At 45.7% G+C, this 25,538-nt stretch overlaps 1 long non-coding RNA gene across 1 annotated transcript; it reads right to left on the bottom strand.

Annotated features, from left to right (window-relative positions):
- Positions 1-4,643: 4,643 nt before the first annotated feature.
- LOC311241507 lies at positions 4,644-24,034 on the bottom strand. The gene is made up of 3 exons (XR_014620552.1): positions 23,902-24,034; positions 23,695-23,810; positions 4,644-4,773 (listed from the first exon to the last, which is right to left on the bottom strand). It is a non-coding gene; the product is annotated as an uncharacterized lncRNA (long non-coding RNA).
- Between the last annotated feature and the right edge of the window lie 1,504 nt (positions 24,035-25,538).

The raw sequence follows: 25,538 nt of genomic DNA on the forward strand, positions 1-25,538 counted from the left end.
CTATGTTCTCAGTCACTCTATAGCCATAAATGGACTCCTGTCTCTGCTCAGTATCTGCTTCTGACACTAATGTAAATGGCCTATGATATATAAACAGCAATGGGAGATGTACCTTATGGACTAATATGGACATAGACGAGACACAGTATACGCACCATGAGAACTTATATGTATCAAGTAATATGACTGTCTGTGAGAGATATAAAACATTACCGTGTTACGGTCTCTTCTATCCTCTGCTCTTTATCCTCTCCTCCCTTCTTCCCCACTCTATTACTAATGAAAGAGCATTTTTACTGCACAAACTGTATGGATCCATATTAAGGCTGCACAATTTTGGGGAAATATCTAATAGCGATTTTTCGGACAGATTGCGATTCAATTTGCACACACACAGACAGATAAAGGTAGAATGGCTTATAGTAGACTTAATGATTTTAGAATATTTCAGCTAATGAAGTAAAATGTTTATTATCATCAACTATCCAGTTCGTTTTTATAGTGTAAGGTTTTACTACTTAAATGATAATTGAACGTACAGTAGAGAGAGGGAGGGTGGGGGAGAGAGACAGGCTCAGCCCCGCCCACCCCCGGCCTCCTTTCCCTTCTAGGGATCAGGGCATGTGAGCGGCGTGGCGCGAGAGCGGCGCGGGCAGTTTTGACGTGAGCGACGGAGTGGGTTTTAAAATGGGTCGGCGCGACTTCCGGAGCGAGAGTTCTCCTCCGCTCCAATCCGCTCCGGGCCGCTCACAGTGGTTTAACACTGATGTAATATACATGTAGTACAATGCCAAAGCAACAGGTGGCGATGTACAAACATGAAGGCCATTTTCAACCAATGAGAAGGGTGAACCGTCACTCACATCCTGCTAGACCAAAGTATATTCCGCCATTGTTGTTGTTGTTAGCTTACATGCTAACGTGAATGGCAGCGACCAATGAGAAGGGTGAACCGTCACTCACATCCTGCTAGACCAAAGTATATTCCGCAATTGTTGTTGTTAGCTTACATGCTAACGTGAATGGCAGCGACCATAGCATTGTGGCTAGGCTAGCTACCATCGCTTAGTAGAGCTAGTTGAATGGATATCACGTTATTTAACATTGCAGAATGGGTACAATTACAATACGGCTCAATACAAATTGTTAAGGGGCCCAGGGGGTGTAGACTGTTGTAGTTTGGTCAAATCAAGCTAATTTACATCATGCTCCAAAAAGAAAAAAAATCTGCAGAGCGAGCTGTGGAGCGATGTAGAGCGGGGAGCGCTTGATTCGTAAATGAAGGTGAGCGGGGCGGAGCGCTGAGCGGCGGGATCAACATGAGCGATTAGCGGAGCAGAACAAGCCGTCTAGAGCGAAGAGCGGATTTCTCGTCCGCGCCGCTCCGCTCACATGCTCTGCTAGGGATGGGCATTTGTAAGAAAAATCCAGATATTGATTGCATGCTATACTCGAGTGATTGTGAATTACTGTACAAAATAAATGTATTTTCCGGTGTTTTAGACTTTGCAGATCGAAACTACCTGTTGTATTAAATTAATTGATGTTTAACTTGTCCCTGTGTCCAGTCCTTTCGGTCACTAGCCCCACCCGTTCATTGTAAACAATGATGCATGTAATTGTATTAACGTTATTGTGTGTTGTAGCTATGTTATACATTCTGAATGGCATTAACGTTAGTTGGTTAGCTAATGTTGATAGCATTGAATAGCATCAACGCTAGCTGGCTACAATGAATCCTCACAAGCTGGTTCAAGTTCTCATAGCTGCGAGTATTCGCATAGCCGCGAGTAATCGATTACTCACGCCCATCTCTATTCCCTACTATTGAAACTCCGCTGTTTTCTGTCTGTGAGCAGGGTTAGCAAGCTTAGCTTAATTAGCGCTGCGGCTAATGTTATTTTCCCCCGACGTGGGCATCAGGAATGACGAGAATGCAAAGCTTGTTAGACGCATTGGAGTTTTCACTGCACATAGAAAATACGACCAAATAGGCACACTCTGGAGCCCTGCTGTAACTAGGGATGCACGATAATTATCGGGCCGATATCAGCAATTATGACGTCATCCCGATAAACCCGATAACGTTATTAATAGCTCCGATAATATATAATACATTTTTTGGTTAAAAGAAATCCGTTCCGATTTGGATGAAGGGCGCTTGTTTTTATTATAGCCTCCTCCCGTTTTGCCAGTACTGTGGTATGACTGACAGCGTGTGGTTTAGGAACAGGGAGTTTTTACACAAATCCAGCGCTCCCTTTCTTGGCTGTGACGTAGTCACGTTACATTCGGAGACAGACAGTCGATCTGCCAATTACGTCCCTCCGCTTGCACCCACCTCTTCTTCTTACCACCAATCAGAAGCTCTCGTTCGTTTATTTACCTCCGGATTGTCTGCCATTATTCTACTCTGAGCTATAACGTTAGCTGCTCCCCGCCAGCCACATTGACAAGTACCAGCGCTTATACATTACTGGCAAATGTCTTGTTGCACTTGTGGCAACAAGCGTTGTCAGAATCGACTTTAGTAAAATAGACCCAGACTTTTTTTGAGGAATTTAAACGTTGCAAACTAATCTTGTTGGCCGTTTTCTATCTCTCCTCCCTCGGTCTCTCTCTGCCTGCGCAAGCCGGCTGTGCTCTTACACACACTCACTCACACACACACGGGTGCTGTCGAGAGCAGAGCTGTCCGAGTGAGTGAGTGAGTGTGTGTAAGAGCACAGCCCGCTCGCGCAGGCAGAGAGAGACCGAGGGAGGAGAGATAGAAAACGGCCAACAAGATTAGTTTGCGACGTTTAAATTCCTCAAAAAAAAAACTCCATAATTTCTCGAGTACCGATAACAGTACCGATGACGTTGGAGCTTATAAATACTAAAAAGAAAAAAAAAAAAATGTTGATAAAAAATATATATATATATATATACACATTTAAAAAAAAATTATAATACAATAAATATCGGTTATCGATATCGGTTAGAGGAGCATAAAGTTATCGATATCGGTGTAAAAAAAAATCAATATCGTGCATCCCTAGCTGTAACGTCTTCACACACGTTTCACGGGCTGTTGTTGTTGGGCGTATACGTAGCTACCTTGGGCTACTTCTGATTGGTGAGCAATGGGAGCACAGCACTTCTGATTGGTAAGCATGACTGACAAGCAAGAAAAAACCTTGAATCAGACTCGCTGTATAACGTATCCCAAATAGCAGGCTTTGCGATTTGCTAATCGCGTAATTTCAAATCGCGATTTCGATTTAAAATGTATTAATCGTTCAGCCCTAATCCATATTATAATTAATCGTTCAGCCCTAATCCATAGTATAATAAACAAACTTATTGAACTTCAGGAATTGTCTCCTAATCATTCGGATATTAATTTCAATATTAGTATTCCGATTTCTATTCTTAATACCTCAGACCACGGATCTTGATTTACATAGAAACACATCATTACAGTGATATAACTACCTGCATAAACAGTGGTTCAGGAGGGAGAGCAGTCGTCTGGTAATCAGAAGGTTCCCGGTTAGATTCCAGCTCGTCATGGGCAGTGTGTCGAAGTGTCTTTGAGCTAGACACATAACCCCTAACTGCTCTTGATAAGTAGGTTGGCATCTTGCATGGTGTCCTCTGCCGTCTGTAGTGTTTTTTAAGTTCTCGCATCATCTTGAAGCTCTTCCCACACTGGTCACAGAAGTAAGGTTTCGCTCCTGTGTGTACCATGTGGTGACTTTTAAGATATGCCTTTGTCTTGAAGTTCATATCACACTGGTCACAGCAGTAAGGTTTCTCTCCTGTGTGTACCATGTGGTGTCTTTTAATTTGTGACTTTCTCTTGAAGCTCATATCACACTGGTCACAGCAGTAAGGTTTCTCTCCTGTGTGTACCATGTGATGCCTTTTAAGTTCTCTCATCGTCTTGAAGCTCTTCCCACACTGGTCACAGCAGTAAGGTTTCTCTCTTGTGTGTACCATGTGATGACTTTTAAGTTCTGCCTTCGTCTTGAAGCTACTCCCACACTGGTCACAGCAGTAAGGTTTCTCTCCTGTGTGTACCATGTGATGACTTTTAAGTTCTGCCTTTGTCTTGAAGCTGTTCCAACACTGGTCACAGCAGTAAGGTTTCTCTCCTGTGTGTACCATGTGGTGTCTTTTAAGTTCTGCCTTTGTCTTGAAGCTCTTCTCACACTGGTCACAGCAGTAAGGTTTCTCTCCTGTGTGTACCATGTGATGACTTTTAAGTTCTCCCTTCCTCTTGAAGCTCTTCTCACACTGGTCACAGCAGTAAGGTTTCTCTCCTGTGTGTCCCACATGGTGTTGTTTAAGATCTGCCTTTGTCTTGAAGTTCATATCACACTGGTCACAGCAGTAAGGTTTCTCTCCTGTGTGTACCATGTGATGACTTTTAAGTTCTCGCATCCTCTTGAAGCTCTTCTCACACTGGTCACAGCAGTAAGGTTTCTCTCCTGTGTGTACCATGTGGTGTCTTTTAAGTTCTCCCATCGTCTTGAAGCTCTTCCCACACTGGTCACAGCAGTAAGGTTTCTCTCCTGTGTGTACCATGTGATGACTTTTAAGTTCTGCCTTTGTCTTGAAGCTCTTCCCACACTGGTCACAGCAGTAAGGTTTCTCTCCTGTGTGTACCATGTGATGACTTTTAAGTTCTCCCTTTGTCTTGAAGCTCTTCCCACACTGGTCACATGAATGACGTCTCAATTCCTCCATGTCTCTATTGGTTGCCGGGCAGCAGGACAGGGGGTGGATCTGGGGAACAGAGAGACAGAAACATTCAAATGAAGAGATAGCCAGTTTACAAACTGGCAGTCTAAGGCAATGTATAGATGTATACTTTAAGACCTTCTGATTAACCCTGCCTTACAGTGAAATTACAGAGGTGACCGTTCTCCATTCTCCACTGGACACATAGTATGAGGTGACTCTCCACTGGACACATAGCATGAGGTGACTGTTCATTCTCCATTGGACACATAGCATGAGGTGACTGATTCAGATTCAGCTTTATTGTTGCATCTTTGTCATATTTCTTATACAAAAAAGAGCAAGATTCTTGGGCCTTGCCCCCTCGACCTACAGCATGGCAATAAAATACACAATAGAACAATACAATACACAAAAACACGGTGAAAACCAGCATAATAACAATAATAATGATGTATGAAAAAGTGACAGTGCTGAGAGTGGTTAATATAAAAAGTGCAACAGTAGAATAAAATCAACATAAAGTACTTAAAATATAAATACATACAATAAAATCTGAATGATTAGATAGTGTTCATGAGTCTGATGGCTTGATGGTAGTATGAGTCCTTGAGCCTGCTGGACCTGGCTCTGAGGCTGTGGTAACGCCTCTGAGAAGGCAGCAGTTGGATCAAGCCGTTGTTGGGATGGCTGGGGTCTTTAATGATCTTCCGGTTGTTATAGATGTCCTGTATGCAGGGGAGCCCACAGTCGCAGATTTTCTGAGCTGTCTTAACAACTCTCTGTATCGCTCTGCGGCTGTGAGCAGTGCAGTTCCCGTACCAAGCTGTGATGCAGCCGGTAAGGACACTCTCTGTGGTGCCCCTGTAGAATGCACGCAGGATACTATGCCCCATGTCAAACTTTTTAAGTCTTCTCAGGTGGAAGAGGCGTTGTTGGGCCTTCTTCACCACCTGATCCGCATGGGTGTCCCATTTCAGGTCCTCTGTGATGTTGACTCCGAAGGAACCTGAACTGGCCCACTCTCTCCACAGCAGCACCTCCAATTGTGATGGGGGCCAACTCTGGTCTTCCTCCCCCTCCTGAAGTCCACCACCCGCTCTTTGGTTTTGGCGATGTTGAGTGAGAGGTTGTTATCCTCGCTCCACTGTGCCAGGTTGTCGACCTCCCTCCTGTAAGCCGACTCATCCCCATGGGTGATCAAGCCCACCACGGTTGTATCGTCGGCAAACTTGACCACCAGGTTTGAGTGGTGTGAAGATACGCAGTCGTAAGTGTACAGGGAGTACAGGAGGGGGCTCAGGACACAGCCCTGAGGAGCTCCAGTGCTCCGGGTCAGAGGAGCAGAGGTAATGGAGTCTGTCCTCACTACCTGTTGCCGCTCAGACAGGAAGTCCATGATGAGGGTGCACAGCTCAGGGGTGAAGCCTAGGTTGGCGGGTTTGATGACCAGTTTGGAGGGGATTATTGTGTTAAATGCCAAACTGTAGTCGACAAACAGAAATCTGGCATACGTATTCTTGTTTTCCAGGTGAGTGAGGGTGCTATGGAGTACTGTGGATATGGCATAATCTGTGGATCTGTTTTCACGAAAAGTAAACTGGTGCTGGTCTAGTGTGGCATAGATTTAGTTTTTTTTATGTGCCTCTCGAAGCACTTGCACTATGGGGTGAACAGTTTCCCCCCCCAAGCCATCAGACTAATCAACAGAGCCCATTGTCAGTACTCTCTGCTCCTCCTATGTTGACTTATATGTTTTTATTTGATTATTGATTGAGAGTCCTTAGGGATGTCCGATATTATCGGCCTACCGATATTATCGGCCGATATCGGCATTAAAATGTGATATCGGAAAATATCGGTATCGGTTTAAAAAAAAAAAAAAATTACATTTCTATAACCTTTATTTACCCAGGCAAGCAAGTAAGAACAAATTCTGATTTTATTTATTGTCAAAAGTATGCATAATGTTGTGTTAATTCCACAACAAGAGATATGTAATGTTAATTACCTGAAATTATTCCGTTTTTTGGGGGGGAAACCCTGCATATATCGGTATCGGTTGGTATCGGTTGATATCGGTTGATATCGGTATCATAAATTAAGAGTTGGACAATATCGGTATAGGTAAAAATGCCAATATCGAGCATCCCTGAGAATCCTATATGTTTGCATTTGATTATTGATATATGTTTTTTTTTTTAATCCACTTTTTCTCCTTATTTTTCTATTTTTCTCTCATCCCAATTTCGCCTCGCCAACGTTGCTAGACCATGCCTCCCACTGGTCGGCTGCAGTGAGGACCAAGCCTTGCATCACGTGTCCCCTCCGGTACACGAGGAGGCAGCTGTCGCATCTTTTCACCTGAACAGCGCGATCTCTCAGTGGCGAGGAGTAACGCGTGAGAGGCTCATGCTGCCCCCGATACTTCCTGATTCTGCTGTACAGGCGCACCAACCGACCTGTAGGAGTCGCTGTCCACAATGTCCAATCCCCACCCACCGGCTTTCCCACCCCTAACACTGCGCCACTTAGCCGGCCCCAACTGCCCAAGTGTCCTATATGTTGACTTAGAGTATGTTTTTATTTGATCATTGATTGATGTTTTTCATATCGCTTCTTAATTGTTTTTAGCTATTTTAGATTTATTATTTTATATGCAGATACATTTTAGTTTCTATTTTATCCTTTCTTGTTGCACTGCTCTAGGCTGAGAGGAATGACAATAAACTGAATCTTGATTTGTAATTATAATGCTAAAGCCAGACATTACAGGAAAAAAAATCGCAATTTGTCTAAAACACTAATCATGATACTGTAGTTCTATTCTGGCCTCTAACAGCTGGTTCCATACAGTAGATGAATTGTGCATTTTTCAATCAGTACATATTAGTTTTTATTAAAAATGAGGAAGTAGCCCAGTATATACGCTTAGGCCACAATGTCTGACCACCTCCCTGCCAGAAGCACCATGACCTGCTTATTGTGTCAAGACACAGCCCAACAGTGTCAAACAGACTCTCTAAAGCTCCCTACCTGATCAACCAAGACCACAGTGTCAAACAGACTCTCTAACTCTCTCCACCTGATCAACTAAGACCACAGTGTCAGACAGAGTAAGGCTCTCCACCTGGTCAACCAAGACCAGTGTCAAACAGACTCTCTAACTCTCTCCTAGAGCCATATGAAATCCGTTTTATTATTTTCCAAATTCCATAACATTTTTTCCCAAATTCCGTTTTTTCCGTTTTAATATTTCAGAATTCTGTATTTAGCTTTTTATGCTCATTTTACCATCAGGAATAGTGTCTAATAAGTGGGGATGAATAAATGTCCACAATTGAATAAGATATAACGGTCCATTTAATGTTTTTAAGTGCTGCAAATCAGAAATACAGTTCAATTTTACACAATATCTTTTAAATAATATTGTGACAAAATAAAAATGCACACAAAATAAAAATACATATTTCAAGTGTAAACAATAGATACAGCTAGCTACTACTGACATTATCACAATGACAATGTCAGTAGCCTAGCTATATCTATTATATTGTGATGAAATATAGTAATGAATCATTTGGGCACCTTTAGTTTAGTTTATTTAGTTTATAAAGGACAGTGTGTACTGACAATCACTTGCATTAAACAAATGGATGGGTGCACCAGATTTAGCTATTTAATCACAATAGTGTCGCATGTGTTTTTGCGGGTCTAGTCCAAAGGAACATTGACAGAATTAGCAAAACACCTTATCGCCGGAGGCATAAAAGTCATTAGGATACTGCTCTGATCTGAATTTAGGGCTTATTGCGGAATTTCTTAGCTTCTTGACGACGTTAACACCAAAGCAGCCAGACGGCAGACGCTTGGACACTGTTGTGTTGTGTGTAACACGCAGCGGTCCCCGGTCATGTTTGCTTTGCACCAAACGTTCCACCTAAAAACGGAATTTCAGTCCAGATTAGGCCAAATTCTGCAATATTCCACGTTTTGCAGTTGATTCCATTTTTATTGGTCAATTCCGCGATTCCGTGAACGCGGATTTCATATGGCTCTACTCTCTCCACCTGATCAACTAAGACCACAGTGTCAAACAGACTAAGGCTCTCCACCTGATAAACCAAGACCAGTGTGAAACAGACTAAGGCTCTCCACCTGATCAACCAAGACCACAGTGTCAAACAGACTAAGGCTCTCCACCTGATAAACCAAGACCAGTGTCAAACAGACTAAGGCTCTCCACCTGATCAACCAAGACCACAGTGTCAAACAGACTAAGGCTCTCCACATCAAGACCAAGATGGCGGTGCGAGCAGGCACAGCGGCTACCCTCTGTCCCGATAATGCAGCGTTTACATGTTTTAATTGTTATTACTCGTCGTGTGTGAGTGTTGGTCGCGCTTATCCACCTCAAGGCAAACATACAGCCATGAGAGCCTGATCGACATCGGCAGTACGGTATTTAGTGAATTAAATCCGGTGCACGTTGAGGAGCTACGGGCCATTGGACTATCCGGCAGCCCACCACTCCACCACCACTGAGTCGTGCCCGCTGAGGACGCACCGCAGGCGGTGCAAGAGGAAGCAGAAGCAGGGGCAAGCGTGGAGGTATACGAGCTAGGCTAGCGGCTAACCCAAACAAGCCAGCTATACCATCTATCCTACTCGCTAACGTACGCTCCCTGGACAATAAACAGGACCACATACAACGACACAGCAGGCGGCGAGAGAGTGTTGTTTTTCACCTTTAGGAAACTGTTGAAAGAGTCAAACATGAGCTAACATGCTACCGGGCAGACATGGTCCTCCCGGAAGAAGGCAAGACCTGCGGCGGCGGGGTCTGTGTTTACATCAGAGATGCTTGGTGTCAAGACACTGGTGGTACGTAAACACTGCTCAGCCCTGGTTGAGTTAATGTTCCTAAAGTGTCGGCCATTCTACCTACCGAGGGAGTTTACATTCCCCCCTGCTCTAACAACAACGACAGAGACAGGGCACTATAGGAACTGAACAACGCCATCTGTGAGCAACAGACAGCCCATCCAGATGGACTTCTCATCGTGGCTGGCGATTTCAACCAAACCTTAAGTCTGTATGCTCACAACTTCAACAACATGTTAATTTTCCTACACAGGTAAAAAACACACTGGACCTTGTGTACAACCCTGAGAGGAGCATACAAGGCTACACCCCTCCCCGACCTGGGTGCTTCTGATCACACTACTGTCATGCTAATGCCAGCATACAGGCCAAGGGCTAAAGTCACCAGACCAGTTCAGAAGCAAGTGCAGGTGTGGCCAGAGGATGCCTCCTCAACACTTCAAGACTGCTTTGACACCACAGCCTGGGATAATGTTTAAGCAGGCAGCCACCTATAACCATCACACCAACATCCGTGAATATACAGAGACAGTCACTGCCTACATCAGTAAATGCATCAATCAGAAACCATGGCTGACAGGGGAAGTCCATGGTTTACTGAGGGCCCGGAACGCCGCCTGCCCTGGCCTGAGAACAGCCAGGGCCGACTTGGACATTGGCATCAAAAATGCAAAAAGGCAGTACACAAATAGGCGCGTTCACAACGGGATTAATTGGTTCGGGAAATTGTTGTTTTTTCCTTGCGAACCGTGACATCATCAGTGGGCGTGTCATATTCTAGGCTGTCGGGACAAGCAAAAACTTTTTTTCGAGGTTCAGCATTGCACTCAATCGATCCATTCAACAGGAAGCGATTTGTGACTGATCTCAAAATGAGATTAGATTCCAATGTATTGTTATTATACAGCACAAGTACAATACACCATCCAACCAGAGTGGATAAAGAAATGCTCCAGAAATAAATATGCGTGAAGAAAGGTAGTGAGCCAAAGTGCGCAAGCACACACATACACACACACACGTACTGTATATGTTCGAAATGAATCGGTCCAGCAAAGTAGGCTTCTATTATTCTAATGACTTGTTTTATTGCGTATCATAGTAGTAAGTCCTACTGTAGAACATGACATATTAGCATGACATCTGATTTATTAATGCCAATACTAACCGACTGCGCAATCGGCTCTTGACAAGTGTAAACTATGGATTAGTCAGTTGCAGTCAACGTCGGACCCTTTAGCTCAACTGGTTAGTGTGGCTGCCTGTGGATCCTATGGTCCCAGGTTCAAATCTCTTGGTTTCACAACTTCTTTTTTATTTCATTCATTTATTTTTTTCTGGAGCATTTCTTTATCCACTTTGGTTGGATGGTGTATTGTACTTGTGCTGTATAATGACAATACATTTAAATCGGATCTCATCTTGAGATTGCTACCTGTTGAGTACATGGTGCAGATGCAATGCCGAACCTTTGAAGCTGTTTTGATGACGGAGGATGGTGGAGCGTTGGGTTCTGCTTAAATAGGTGTACACACGGGCTGGTTCACCAGAAAGCACCAAGGTTCAGAGGCTCCAGAACAGAGCCGGAGTCTTGCCGGTGTGAAAGCGCCCAAAGAGGACAGAGCACCGTTTCAGTGACAGCAGAGACACCAGGAGCCTGTGGCGGGGGATTCAGACCATCACAGACTACAAACCCTGACCACAGACCTGTGACAGTGACACCACTCTGCTGAACAACCTGAAGCGCCTCTACTTCCTCCGCAAACTGAGAAGAGCTGGAGCCTCAGTTCCCATCTTGTGCTCCTTCTACTGGGGCACCATCGAGAGCCTCCTGACCAGCTGCATAACCGCGTGGTACGAGGGTTGCACGGCATGCTGCCACAAGACCCTGCAACGGTCAGAACAGCTGAGAGGATCGTTGGTGCCCCCCTCCCCTCCCTCCAGGACATCTACAACACACGCCTGGCCTGCAAAGCACTCATCACCCACCCTGCCCTCCGGGAGAATGAGGAGCCTCTGAGCTAGGACGAGCAGACTGAAAGGCAGCTTCATCCATCAGGCTGTCGGGAAGCTGAACTCTCTCCCAGCTCTCCCCCTCTCTTACTCTGCCCCCACAGACTCTGGACTAGGAACCCACAACCCACTGACACACACACCATCCCACAGACACACACTGCCACTTTACTAACTCACTGCCACTTTATTTTATTTGACTATGTACTACCGCTGGTAGGAAGATTTGCACTAAGTTCTCTTTTACCTCTTTTATTTAAGTCACTCATTCATTTATTTTTAGCTACTGTTTATATTGTACATAGTCCTGTATATTGTGTGTTGTATATTGTGTCCTATATTACTTTGTTTATATTGTAGAGATATTTTTATATACACTGTGGGAAGGGGGGAACGTAATTACATTTTCTGTATGTCTTGCACATTATGGGAAATGACAATAAAGTTGACTTTGACTTTGATGATCAACCAAGACCACAGTGTCAAACAGACTGGGGGCGGGATCCACAAAGAATGGATTGCACGGTGCTAATTGCACCCTTACTTACAATTCATTATGAATTGAAAATGGGGGACTCTAATGTAAACAAGACGAAAGTCTCTCTGGTCTGCATCCCCTTAACAATTGTGTGTAATGAGCCATACTGTATTGTACCCATTCTGCAATCTGTTAATAACATTTTCAATCAAACCTATCGATATTTTTTATTAGTATATTTTTTAAATATATACTTTTATTATTATTTAAACAACACATTTATGTTAATCTTGCAGCAATTCTTTGTCATTGCCGCCATCTTTAGTGTTACAGATTTCCCCATTCAAAACTACCACAGTGATCATTCTCATTTTATAGTCGGTGGTCTCTGTATGTGATGGAGGAGTGCACTGCATATTGAATGCACAGTGCAGAGTTGCAATTCAACTGAATTTACATGAAATGGGGATGTTTTAACTAAAACATGCCACAAGACCTAGTATAGTATAAAGCAGGGGTGGCCAACCCGCGGCTCGCGAGCCGCATGCAGCTCTTTGCCCGTCAATGTGCGGCTCTTCCATCCATACATTTTTTTTTTTTTTTTTTACTTTTTTTTTTTTTTTTATGTCACTCATTCCATAAGGACGTAGAATAAACATTTACAATTTTTTTTTTATGGTCCATTTGCATGTTCTTGGCATCTGAATCTAGGGACATATATGGATCAGTGTCAGAAATAGTGTGTCTGTTACTAGGCTTGAGTAAATTGTAATGAACCAAAGGAGAATATCAATTCTATTTAAAAATCTTTGACTGTAAATAACACCATGCTAAAATTGACCAGACCTGAAAAATCTAAGCAAATGAATAAAGGGAAGATGATTAAACAGAAGGTTTTGTAGATACAGTACTGAATTCTGCCATCTTTTTTATAATGTAAATTTCTCCACCATTTTTCATCATATTGCAACACCGTTTTTTGCAAGACGTTCACAGAAAGGTAGAGAAACTAACTGCGTTCTGTTTTATGGCAATAACGTTCAGGTTTGTGGGAGATAATCCCAAAAAATAAGAGAAATTAAAAAGTAAATCCAGAAGTCAGATGATTGACAGGGGCTGGTGTGAGCTGGGTAGGGTAGTTTTTCGAAATTTGAAAGCCCTGAGTCTCTTCCTTCAAAAGACTACTCACTTTTGGCTGTGCCACTTCCTCCTGTCAATATGCGCCGGTTTCCGACTCAATGCCCTGAGATTTCTATAATCTTATATTTCACTAATAACAGTTAAAATAATTGGTAAACAAACGTAATGCTGAAAATATACACTTTTACTGTATATCTCGGGCTTAAGAGGTTAACCCTGTGAGGCCCAAATTAAAAAGAAATTAGCAACTTCAGAGGCCAGAGGGTGGGACGTATAAACACATTTACTATCAAATAGCATTGTGAGGCTGAACAACAGGACCAATTGACTATACATGTGCTTAAAGGGGAACTATCTTATAAATGGCTTTTTTCAGTGTTTACCATTGTTTCTTAGCTATGTGGACTTATATTAATAGGATATATGTCTCTAATTCTCATATTGGCGAATTCTTCCAATTCTCCTCTCACAATATTCACCCTCACTGAACTGAGTCATCTGAAAATGTGCATATCTGTGATGTCAGAGATTTCTCAGCTGCATAATAATGTGGCAGTTGATGTGGCAGTTGGCACCAGGCCACACAGTGGTTGGAGCCCAGCCTCAAAACGGCTTAAGATCTTGAGGTAGAAAAATGCGGTTTTTAGTACTTGATTAGAAATACAAAACAATGCATTTTTTTTGAAAAAAACCTAGGTGTTCCATAGACTCACAGGAATTGTGTAAAAGTGCCCAAATAGTGAAAGAAATAGTAAAATAGTTCCTGTTGTGAAGGATCAGATTAAACCGAATATGTATATTTATTTATATATATATTTAATTGTATTTGTATATCGTTTGATATCCCCTGTATATTCCTTGTACAATATGCATTGAATATCCCCGTTTCTACTAAACAGCCCATAATAGTTTCATTCTACCATTGGACTAGAACCTGGCGCCAGGTTGCCATACCCCTAGGTTCAAGTTCAATCGTGCCGCCTAACATGTCGAGGCAGCCCCCGGTTCCGCGCAGTAATATGCCGGGCGAAATACGTGTGGTACTATTTGTTCATAGCGCATATATATATGACGCTCGTAAAGTAGAACTTTCTTTTAGTCCAGTTCTTTACCCTCCAACAGAGTGACAGACGCAAAAGCCTCCCCACGAAGCACGTGCGGTGTAGTAGGGCCTACTTGGCCCAGAATAGGCATTGAGATATCGTGTAGATTAATAGTTGAATGGTCATAGTTTGGCACCATACCGTCGAGTTGGACGTATTCTATTAAGCTAATAATAGTCTATTTATGTATGGTGCATCGTTCGGTTCGAGTTCTACAGTTATCAGTACCCCCATCGTTCCTGACGTTATCTGGACGCTTATCCAGGCTGGTCAGACCCCTAGTGGTGATTGCATCCGAGGAGCTCCGGGTCAAGAGCGACTGGACCTGTATATTGGATTACTCTACCCGACGACGGCGAGCCTTCCACGGCTCTTGGATTATGCTTTATGTGCTTTGATTATTCCATGGATAAAGGCCAACACTGTCGAGTGTTGGAATTACCCCCCGGAGAGGACTACAGGTGAGGCGGCGCTCTACACGTGAGGTCGCACCACGTCTCTCCGTTGTGGACCGGCAGATACCGTTCCACAGAGGGTCCAGCTGTGTTCGTCTACGGCCCGAGGTTCTGTGGGCACTGGGTCTAAGACTTTGGATTCTCCCAAGACACCGTCGGCCAGATGGGATACCGCCAGCGACTTCTCTAACCCCCCCCTCCTACTGTCTTACAACCAGCGGGACCCCCCCCCCCCCCCCCTTAGTGTATCCAGCTATAATCATTTAAGTACTATCGCTATCGTTTCCTAAATATTCCAGGTTGTATACTTACTCCCTGCGCAACCAGAGATTGGACATTCAATGTTGATTTACCTACGAATACTCATTTGCCATAAAAGTGCATACTTAACATTTCAAATCATAAATGTAATTAAGTGAATATTGTGTACACCCTTTGCTGTATTAAATATTCGATTTGGTCCATTTGTGTTGGTTCGTTTCATCAGGTGGGAAAGTGTTCATCATACTTATATCTTGTACTGGGTGGCCAGAAGTTAAAGTACATGAGGTAGTGGTATTAAATATCATATCTAACAATACAGTCAGGGAATTGTACCCCTCAGCTACAGTTCCCCTTTAACATTTTTTAAATGGCTAAAAGTGATTTAGTAATTTTGCAACTGTGGGTCTCACATGGTACTTTTAACCCTGTGAGGCCCAAATAAAAAAGACATTAGCAACTTCAGAGGCCAGAGGGTGAGACCTATAAACACATGAAGGGTGCCGTGACTGAAAAAAAAGGTTGAGAAACGCTGGTATATGGTGTGGCTCTTTGTGGTACCACAGTAATTTTTGTGGCTCTTAGTCTCTGACTGGTTGGCCACCCCTGGTATAAAGTATATCTTTTTTTTTACACATGCAAAGAAAATCGATAAGTGATGCCACTTATCGATTTCACCCAGTTATCGATAAATCAATAAGTGGTCTCAGCCTTATGTCAAACAGACTGAAATTCTCCACCTGGTCAACCAAGACCACAAAGTTTCTCTCAAAACTCACCTGCACACTGATAAATCAGCCCAAAGACATTGTCTGGACTAATGAAATGCATGAAACATCCACACGCTCCACACGCTCCACACTCATTGTCGGAAGATCACCGTTTCAGGCCGCAGTCAAGGCCGTTGTGGGAAAGTGGTGTTGCACTCTGTCCTCTGGACCTGGTGGTGTTGTTGTCCAGCAGGGAGCACTCCGTTCTCTGGACCTGGTGGTGTTGTTGTTTAGCAGGGAGCACTCTGTCCTCTGGACCTGGTGGTGTTGTTGTCCAGCACTCTGTCCTCTGGACCTGGTGGTGTTGTTGTCCAGCATGGAGCACTCTGTCCTCTGGACCTGGTGGTGTTGTTATCCAGCACTCTGTCCTCTGGACCTGGTGGTGTTGTTGTCCAGCATGGAGCACTCTGTCCTCTGGACGTGGTGGTGTTGTTGTTGTCCAGCAGGGAGCACTCTGTCCTCTGGAGGTGTTGTTGTTGTTGTCCAGCATGGAGCACTCGGTCCTCTGGACCTGGTGGTGTTGTTGTCCAGCAGGGAGCACTCTGTCCTCTGGACCTGGTGGTGTTGTTGTCCAGCAGGGAGCACTCTGTCCTCTGGACCTGGTGGTGTTGTTGTCCAGCAGGGAGCACTCTGTCCTCTGGACCTGGTGGTGTTGTTATCCAGCAGGGAGCACTCTGTCCTCTGGACCTGGTGGTGGTGTTATCCAGCAGAGAGCACTCTGTATGTATCTTAGCTAACTGACTAATCGTTCCAAGAATCAGGAATAATCCAACATCAATCTCTGAGCAGGGTTTCACTCACACTAGTCTGAGCAGGATTTTGGTCTGAGATTTGTTAGAAAAGGTACACAACAGGGGTACATTGTACATCCCACTATCAAAGTATCTACTTTAAGTGTGGTTGGTTAGAGTATCTCTCTCCACGCCTCTCTCTCGCTAAGAGACAACAGGCTACAGTAGACACCAAGTCAAGCCCAACCCAGCCAAGAACAAGACTAGGCAAGCCTAGTTAAGCAAGACCCAGCCAAGAACGAGACTAGGCAAGCCTAGTTAAGCAAGACCCAGCCAAGAATGAGACTAGGCAAGCCTAGTTAAGCAAGACCCAGCAAAGAACGACACTAGGCAAGCCTAGTTAAGCAAGACCCAGCCAATAATGAGACTAGGCAAGCCTAGTTAAGCAAGACCCAGCCAAGAACGAGACTAGGCAAGCCTAGTTCTGTATCGTTAGTGGCTTAGCTTGGCATCACACTGCACTATCTCGCGTACGTGCACGCGTACTGAATAAACCACAAATGTACCTCTAATACCAGTATTAGTCTGACCACACCCCTCATCAGCTTACCTTCATAAGCAGGTGTGTGGTCACCTGCTCTCCTCCTTCTCGCTTTCACCACAAGGAAGAAGTGCCTCGGTAGATCCCCACACTTGACACCATGATGGAAGAAATTGGATTAGGAACAGCTTGGGAAACAAGGATACGTTGACATCATATCTTTATTTTCTCTCTCACTATTTTCGAGAAAATACGGCGATATTGTCTTCGTACTGGAGTGTCTAGAAGATGATGATCATTCTAAAAACCCTCCACCGGTTTTCGTATTGGGAGCACGCCGCTGCATGCTTCTCAACTGCAGTTCCTTGCTGTGTTTGTTGGGGTGAAACCTGTCAGGCCACAGCTGAACTGTCGGACATGCCGCTGTTGTGAGAAGCGGTGCGTTCCAGGTTGGGTGAGTAGTGTTTGCTGGCGGGCTCCACTTGTCTGTTAGTGCTATGGGGGCTACTTGACAAAGTTTATGGAAACCGGCCCCAGGCTAGGGTCCTTTGTTTAGCCGCCTAGGCGACAGAAGGCCTTGGTCTGGAGACCATTATAGTTTTAACTAGTGGGCCGCGACCATTGACACTGGTGATCCCTGTGTGTTCTGGACGAGTGGATTCTCTCTGTCACCGTGTTAAGACCCCATCTTTCATATCCAAATGAGAGTATTCCTTCACGAGGGGATATGTGCATGTAATGTGCGATAGCGGCAGATTCATGTTCAAAGTCAGCTATACAGGCCAGTTGGTACTGTGCTGATTCCGCCGGATGTGGTAATGTCACCGTTGTGAAGCGGTGTTGACGTCTTGTTTTCTCTTTTCTCTTAAAAAGTGAGGAGAGGTTCAGAACGGCGGCCTGTCTGGGTGAGTGTTATGTCATTGTTACATGTTCATAGCTTACGGTTAGCCAGTCAGCTGTTAACTGCTGCGTTAGCCTGCTGGATCGCTGCATGGCCTGCTTAAGGCCTACTATTAGCCAGTCAGCTGTTAGCTGCGGGGCTAGCATGTCGTGGTCGCTAGGTAACGTTAGCTTGCTGCTATGGCCATGGCTGGCGCGGGGTAGCTTAGCTTCTCGCGCGCCGCCGGGAGCTCGCTTCTGATCGCCGTTAGCTTGATGCTATTCTGTTGAACGTGCTTTGATTTTAACATGTTTTACACTCTTGACCGCGACGTCATCCTTGACAGGGGATGTTTCGTCGACCCTGCCCTGAGCCTGGACGGGGATTGCGTCAACTAAGAGGACTGTAGCGACTGGTTGGAGCGGCGACGCTGCCCGGATCGAACAACACAGGACGGCTGTGTTCTACGGTGTCTTGTGACTGCACTTCGCTGATCTGCGTTCCGGGTAGGAACGGGGTTGACCAGACCTCATAACACGTCTTCTGGTTTTACTTTGCTAAATGTATTGTGAATAACGGTGTTTTTTCCCAAAACGTGTGTTGTTGCAATGCATTTAGGATACGTTACTTGCGGGTTATGTGTGAGCTGTTTTTGTCACTGGCAGTTAGCTTCTCCGTGCAGATCGTGATGTATTGATCTGGTTGTTGTGTGAGAAACATCATGGTGTTTATGTGTACCGTGTACTCACTACTAAGGCAACTAACCTATGAAGCTGTGCTTGGTGACAAGTGAGTAAAAGAATGTTCTTTCTCAGACTGTAATGACAATGAACAGTGTGTTCACACATTAACAGGTTTTCCTGTTTTAACTGGCCGTATTGAGGGTAAAATAGGAGGATTGTGTTTTCCCCCCCGGTTCCCTGGGGACTTTATCACCTCCTATCAGACATGTTGTGCATTAATTGTGTCTTTTGTGTGGTAGGGATACGATGTAACTCTTAGCTTGATTGCTGAGGTTGTGCTAAATCTGCTGGAGAAACTTATTTCCTAAAGGGAAATTGGTTTGGTTGCTGTCATGTGTGCTTAGCAAGGCCTGTGGTCGATACTAATCAAGAATGATGTATTCTCTCATTGTGAAAAAAACGGCGTTCCTCTGTTGAGTGTTTTTGCCATTTTTTGTAGGTGATGATGGGTTGTGTGTGTCATGTGACCTACAACTGGGTTGTACTGGCCACAGAAGCACATGTGTATGTTGGACCGGGGTTCTTAGAGCCCTCTCTATTCTGTGTTTTTCCTTAGTAAAAATCAGATAGCAGGTTAGCTCATGCGCTGTGTGGAGCTGTGAAACGCTTCATAGAGCTGACTATGACTGTGTCATTCTCTTTTTGTCGTTACGTCGTATCATGGGTGTGGGGTCGTAAAGGGGTGAACTGGTAACCTTTCCTCTCCCCATTGTTCTGTCGGTCAGGGGTACACCCCCTGTCCTTCAAGGTTCCCGTCACGTGGCGGTTCGGCACGTTACGGGGGGGGGGGGGAGGGAGTTCCTGGTCCCACGGCCTGGTATATTGGGCGTGTGCACCGCAGGAATTCCCCCGCCATAGAGTACGTCACCGTGCGCGTCTCTGTTGGTAGGACTTCCGTGTGCTGTTCAGGTCCATGTGATGGATCTGTTTTCAGGGGGGGTGGTCAGGGCTCCTCCTCACCAAGCGCCTATTCGGGCCTTCTGTGAGTTCGGACTCCTTCTTCCATGTGAGGAAGCCTCCATCAGAGTACAGAGCCTTCCTCCTCAGATTGTCAAAGTGAGTGGACCCTCTAGAAGGGTCCTTTTCTATTGTATGTATATTCGATTCAATTCGTTTATTGAGTGTGTATGGGTTCAGTGCGTTCGGTTCCCTGGGGACTTTATCACCTCCTATCAGACATGTTGTGCATTAATTGTGTCTTTTGTGTGGTAGGGATACGATGTAACTCTTAGCTTGATTGCTGAGGTTGTGCTAAATCTGCTGGAGAAACTTATTTCCTAAAGGGAAATTGGTTTGGTTGCTGTCATGTGTGCTTAGCAAGGCCTGTGGTCGATACTAATCAAGAATGATGTATTCTCTCATTGTGAAAAAAACGGCGTTCCTCTGTTGAGTGTTTTTGCCATTTTTTGTAGGTGATGATGGGTTGTGTGTGTCATGTGACCTACAACTGGGTTGTACTGGCCACAGAAGCACATGTGTATGTTGGACCGGGGTTCTTAGAGCCCTCTCTATTCTGTGTTTTTCCTTAGTAAAAATCAGATAGCAGGTTAGCTCATGCGCTGTGTGGAGCTGTGAAACGCTTCATAGAGCTGACTATGACTGTGTCATTCTCTTTTTGTCGTTACGTCGTATCATGGGTGTGGGGTCGTAAAGGGGTGAACTGGTAACCTTTCCTCTCCCCATTGTTCTGTCGGTCAGGGGTACACCCCCTGTCCTTCAAGGTTCCCGTCACGTGGCGGTTCGGCACGTTACGGGGGGGGGGGGGAGGGAGTTCCTGGTCCCACGGCCTGGTATATTGGGCGTGTGCACCGCAGGAATTCCCCCGCCATAGAGTACGTCACCGTGCGCGTCTCTGTTGGTAGGACTTCCGTGTGCTGTTCAGGTCCATGTGATGGATCTGTTTTCAGGGGGGGTGGTCAGGGCTCCTCCTCACCAAGCGCCTATTCGGGCCTTCTGTGAGTTCGGACTCCTTCTTCCATGTGAGGAAGCCTCCATCAGAGTACAGAGCCTTCCTCCTCAGATTGTCAAAGTGAGTGGACCCTCTAGAAGGGTCCTTTTCTATTGTATGTATATTCGATTCAATTCGTTTATTGAGTGTGTATGGGTTCAGTGCCTCTTCCCCGGAGGCCCTAAAACCAGTTTTTTACATGGCTCAAGGTGCAATATATTCTTTTCAATCTGTACAGCTCGCGTGGGAAGTCTCTCTGGGGATCCCCGTCTCTTTCCTATGGGAGGGTGGTGGGATGTAAAAATGTGAACATTTTTTACCCCGGCTGTGTAGACTGGGATACATACTGTTGATGCTTCCTTCTTTCTATTCCAGAAGTGTTGGAGTTAGGGAGTGTCACACCCCTCTTGTCGTTCCCCTGGGCGCCTTGGGGATTCAATGACAGGTCTAAATAGCCTGTTCATTGATGGGGGTGTGTCCCGACGCACGTATAGTGCTAGCTCGCTGTAAACAGGCGATTGACTGGCACGCCTTGGTTGCTTGTGGTTGAAACAGCGTTTTTATAAAGCAACTGAGATGGGGGTTTTTCCTCTTCCGACGACCACATCCCATGACCTGGGTGGGTTGTCGACGGATTCTCGTTCATGTCTGGGGGATGATGACGGGATGGATCTGAACATATGTAGTGGGGTCTCACGCCCTTGGGGTGGGTCACCAGGCGCGGTTCGTCCGAACGTCTGGGTGGCGCCTTCTTTTCATGTTAAGATCAACACGCATATCTGCCCTTCTCCTGGAGTAGGCATGTCGGCGTGGTTAGGGCACGGGACTGGTTCTGGTCACGCTGGTCCAGATCAGTTGAACCCGTTGTCCGCCGGGGATGCAGATCTGCTGTTCTGGTACCCTGAGGGACTTGGGCTTTTTTCAGGGGGAAAAATGCCAGGTCGGTCTGGGTGTCACAGGGTTAAGCGCTATGGAGACCCTGGTTGGGTATGTTTTTACTCAGCACTGTCGTCATGGCTTACAGCCATGCCATTCTGTACTCGCTCGATCACGTCGGATCTCGGCCGCTACACAGGTTGGTCCTGGTTAGTACTTGGTTGGGAGACCGCCGGGGAATACCAGGTACGGTGTGCTTAGGGGCTGGTTCTCCATTATTTTTCGCTCCTCTCTCACGCATGGCGAAGAGGGGCCTGTGGGGGTGGTTTTTTGACCTCCTCTGGTGACCCTGTGCTTCCCGTACCGCCAGGCCCGGTCCGAAGTGATGTTTGCGACCCGTAGGCCTGGGTTAACCCTTTTTGGAAACTGAAACGCTTGTACTGCGGTATAGCCGGTGTATACCCGCAGGTGTGTTTTGGAGTTTTTTCTTGAGGGGTTATAGGAACAACCACCGCATTGGGTAACACCGAGGTGGTTGATTCCCTGGTGTGTTGGAGCAGTGTCAACTCCCGGGTTCACCGTTTGAGGGTGCCCCTGCACGTTCATGACGTCTGCCAATCGTGTCAGCCTTCTCTGCCTCGACCCCTCTGGGTGGGGGTTGTTAAATGGAGGCTTGGTCATGCAACACCGCCAGCTTACGCTCCTTCCGCCGGGGCGGCTGTGTTCAGCTGTCCCCTCTGGCGCCTGTCTCGTCCGCAGTCTCCAGGCTAGGGTTAACAGCCTGTTGCCTGGTTTTTCCCCGGTGCGCTGCCTGCTTCCGTTGGTTAACCTTTTTTGTGTGCTTACGGCCATGCTGACTGCCTGTTCTGCAGGGTCAGTGTGCCAGGCGGTGTACTATTGGGGGGACGGGGCCCGCTCGGTTTACGGCCATGCCGACCTGAACACGCCCGATCTCGTCCGATCTCGGAAGCTAAGCAGGTTCTGGCCTGGTTAGTACTTGGGATTCCGCCTGGGATTACCAGGTGCAGTAACTGGGGGGCCTTTGTCCGAATACGCTGGCGATGTGGGGGGCGGGGCACTACGTGCCCACCTGGTGGGGTCTTGATGCTGGCATCATGGACTTCTCCGGGCCCCCATTCCAGGGAGTCCAGTCCTTTTGGTGGGTCTGGGTCTTCCTTCGCGCTCCGCTGCTACGGCCTTGCCACGGGGTTGGGTTTGCCCTTGACCCCCCGTGATTCTGGGGGCAGTAACGAGGTTGTTCCTCCGTTCGTTCCCGGGTGGCATGCGGGTTGTGCGTGTGTGTAGTCGTGGGGTCAAGCCACGGTCTGCTCACCCTGTGCGTTAAGTTGCTTGAGTGCCTCTTCGCACGGTCGGGTCCGTCGCCTTCCCGTGAAGCCTCTAATAGGGGGGATACCCTCCATTAGGGGGGGTCGGGGGGGCTCGGCCCTCCCTGTTCTGATGGTTTTGGGGGGCTGTCAGCGGGGTGTATTTGTCAGCCAAGTGGCTCCGCTTGGCCTCGCTTGTGCAGTGTGATGCCAAGCTAAGCCACTAACGATACAGAACGTTAGGTTATGACTATAACCAAGTTCTGTTAGTTAGGGGCGATGCTTGGCATCAGACGGCCGCTGCAGCCCTTGTCCTCACCTTGTGGTGAAAGCTTGGGAAGGAGGAGAGCAGGTGACCACACACCTGCTTATGAAGGTAAGCTGATGAGGGGTGTGGTCAGACTAATACTGGTATTAGAGGTACATTTGTGGTTTATTCAGTACGCGTGCACGTACGCGAGATAGTGCAGTGTGATGCCAAGCATCGCCCCTAACTAACAGAACTTGGTTATAGTCATAACCTAACGTTAAGCAAGACCCAGCCAAGAATGAGACTAGGCAAGCTTAGTTAAGCAAGACCCAGCAAAGAACGACACTAGGCAAGCCTAGTTAAGCAAGACCCAGCCAAGAATGAGACTAGGCAAGCCTAGTTAAGCAAGACCCAGCCAAGAACGAGACTAGGCAAGCCTAGTTAAGCAATTATTTCTTTTTTTAATACACTACATCTATATTTTTTATCATGTAAAAGGTTCTTATATAAAATGTGCAAATGCATTATGCAAAAGAAACTCACTGTAATATTTTCCTCCCCATCTTACCGTTGACAATCTCTTGAGCCGGATTTCCAAGAGTCTTGTCTGTAGTTTAGCTCCATTTTTCTCTCCAAGCTCCTCGTAACCTTGGATTACAAACCAGTCTGTGTCCTTTTCTGAAACTGAGAGAACCGTCATAGCCACACTTTTGAAACTAAATATTGAAGAAATTCAAATTCGAAATAATGTATTCCCATCCCACGTCATTCTCACCGTCCTCTTTTTCACTTTCTGCCTCATCTTCCTCTTCTTTACCAATTTCATCTTCTGAGTTTTCACCCCCTCCCTTCTCTTCCTCTGCTGCAAGTCCACTATGTGAGCTCCAGTCTTCATCGCTCTCATCGTCTTCTTCCTCATCCTCCTCCGACGACTCTGGACAGTAAAAAGATATACAGCCAACATCTGCATCAAGCAAGAACACTGCAACAAGCCAGCAAAGTACTATATCTATGTTGGGGAAAATACTAGGGCTATCACTAAGGATTATTTTGTTATCGATTAATCAGTTGATTATTTTATCAATTCGTCGATTCATCTAAACCGGCCATAAATACTATATCTATGTTGGGGAAAATACTGATGTCTCTGTTCTCTCAGTTAGTTTACTATGTGTACAGATGTAGTGAAGATCTCTTTGTTCTCTGTTAGTTTACTATGTGTACAGATGTAGTGAAGATGCCTCTGTTCTCTGTTAGTTTACTATGTGTACAGATGTAGTGAAGATGCCTCTGTTCTCTCAGTTAGTTTACTATGTGTACAGATGTAGTGAAGATGCCTCTGTTCTCTGTTAGTTTACTATGTGTACAGATGTAGTGAAGATGTCTCTGTTCTCTCAGTTAGTTTACTGTGGGGCAAATTCACAAAGGGATTGCGTGGCTTTTTCTGATGCTATGCTTTGTGCAAATAGCTCCGAAACACAGTTTGTTATTCACAAAGCAAGCGCAAAGGGTGAAATGCGGTGCTAACTGCGTTGCCATCAGCATTGCGTCGGTGCCATCTGTGGGTATTTAAATGAGCTAATATGGGCGGAACATGTGCCCCTTTCTATGCAAATTAGCCTCATCGCAAAAACACAAATTCACAAAGATCTGTGCTAATTGCCACGCAACGCTATTTACGCCTTCAGAGATTTGGTGGTAACTAAGCACATTTATAAAGGGGTGTCATTGCCAGCGTCTCGGGTGATCATGGCAGCAGTAATTGTTGCCAGGAAAAGGCAATATTGAATGCACAGTGCAGAGTTGCAATTCAACTGAATTTACATGAAATGGGGATGTTTTAACTAAAACATGCCACAAGACCTAGTATAGTATAAAGTATATATATATTTTTTTTTTACACATGCAAAGAAAATCGATAAGTGATGCCACTTATCGATTTCACGCAGTTATCGATAAATCAATAAGTGGTCTCAGCCTTATGTCAAACAGACAAATTCTCCACCTGGTCAACCAAGACCACAAAGTTTCTCTCAAAACTCACCTGCACACTGATAAATCAGCCCAAAGACATTGTCTGGACTAATGAAATGCATGAAACATCCACACGCTCCACACTCGGAAGATCACCATTTCAGGCCCCGGTCAAGGCCGTTGTCGCTTTGGATAAAAGCGTCAGCTAAATGACTAAATGTAAATGTAAATGTTGTGGGAAAGTGGTGTTGCACTCGGCCCTCTGGACCTGGTGGTGTTGTTGTTTAGCAGAGAGCACTCTGTCCTCTGGACCTGGTGGTGTTGTTGTCCAGCAGGGAGCACTCTGTCCTCTGGACCTGGTGGTGTTGTTGTCCAGCAGGGAGCACTCTGTTCTCTGGACCTGGTGGTGTTGTTGTCCAGCACTCTGTCCTCTGGACC

The sequence above is a fragment of the Notolepis coatsorum genome, assembly GCF_963971535.1.
Source record: "Notolepis coatsorum genome assembly, chromosome: 15".
NCBI classification, from domain to species: domain Eukaryota; kingdom Metazoa; phylum Chordata; class Actinopteri; order Aulopiformes; family Paralepididae; genus Notolepis; species Notolepis coatsorum.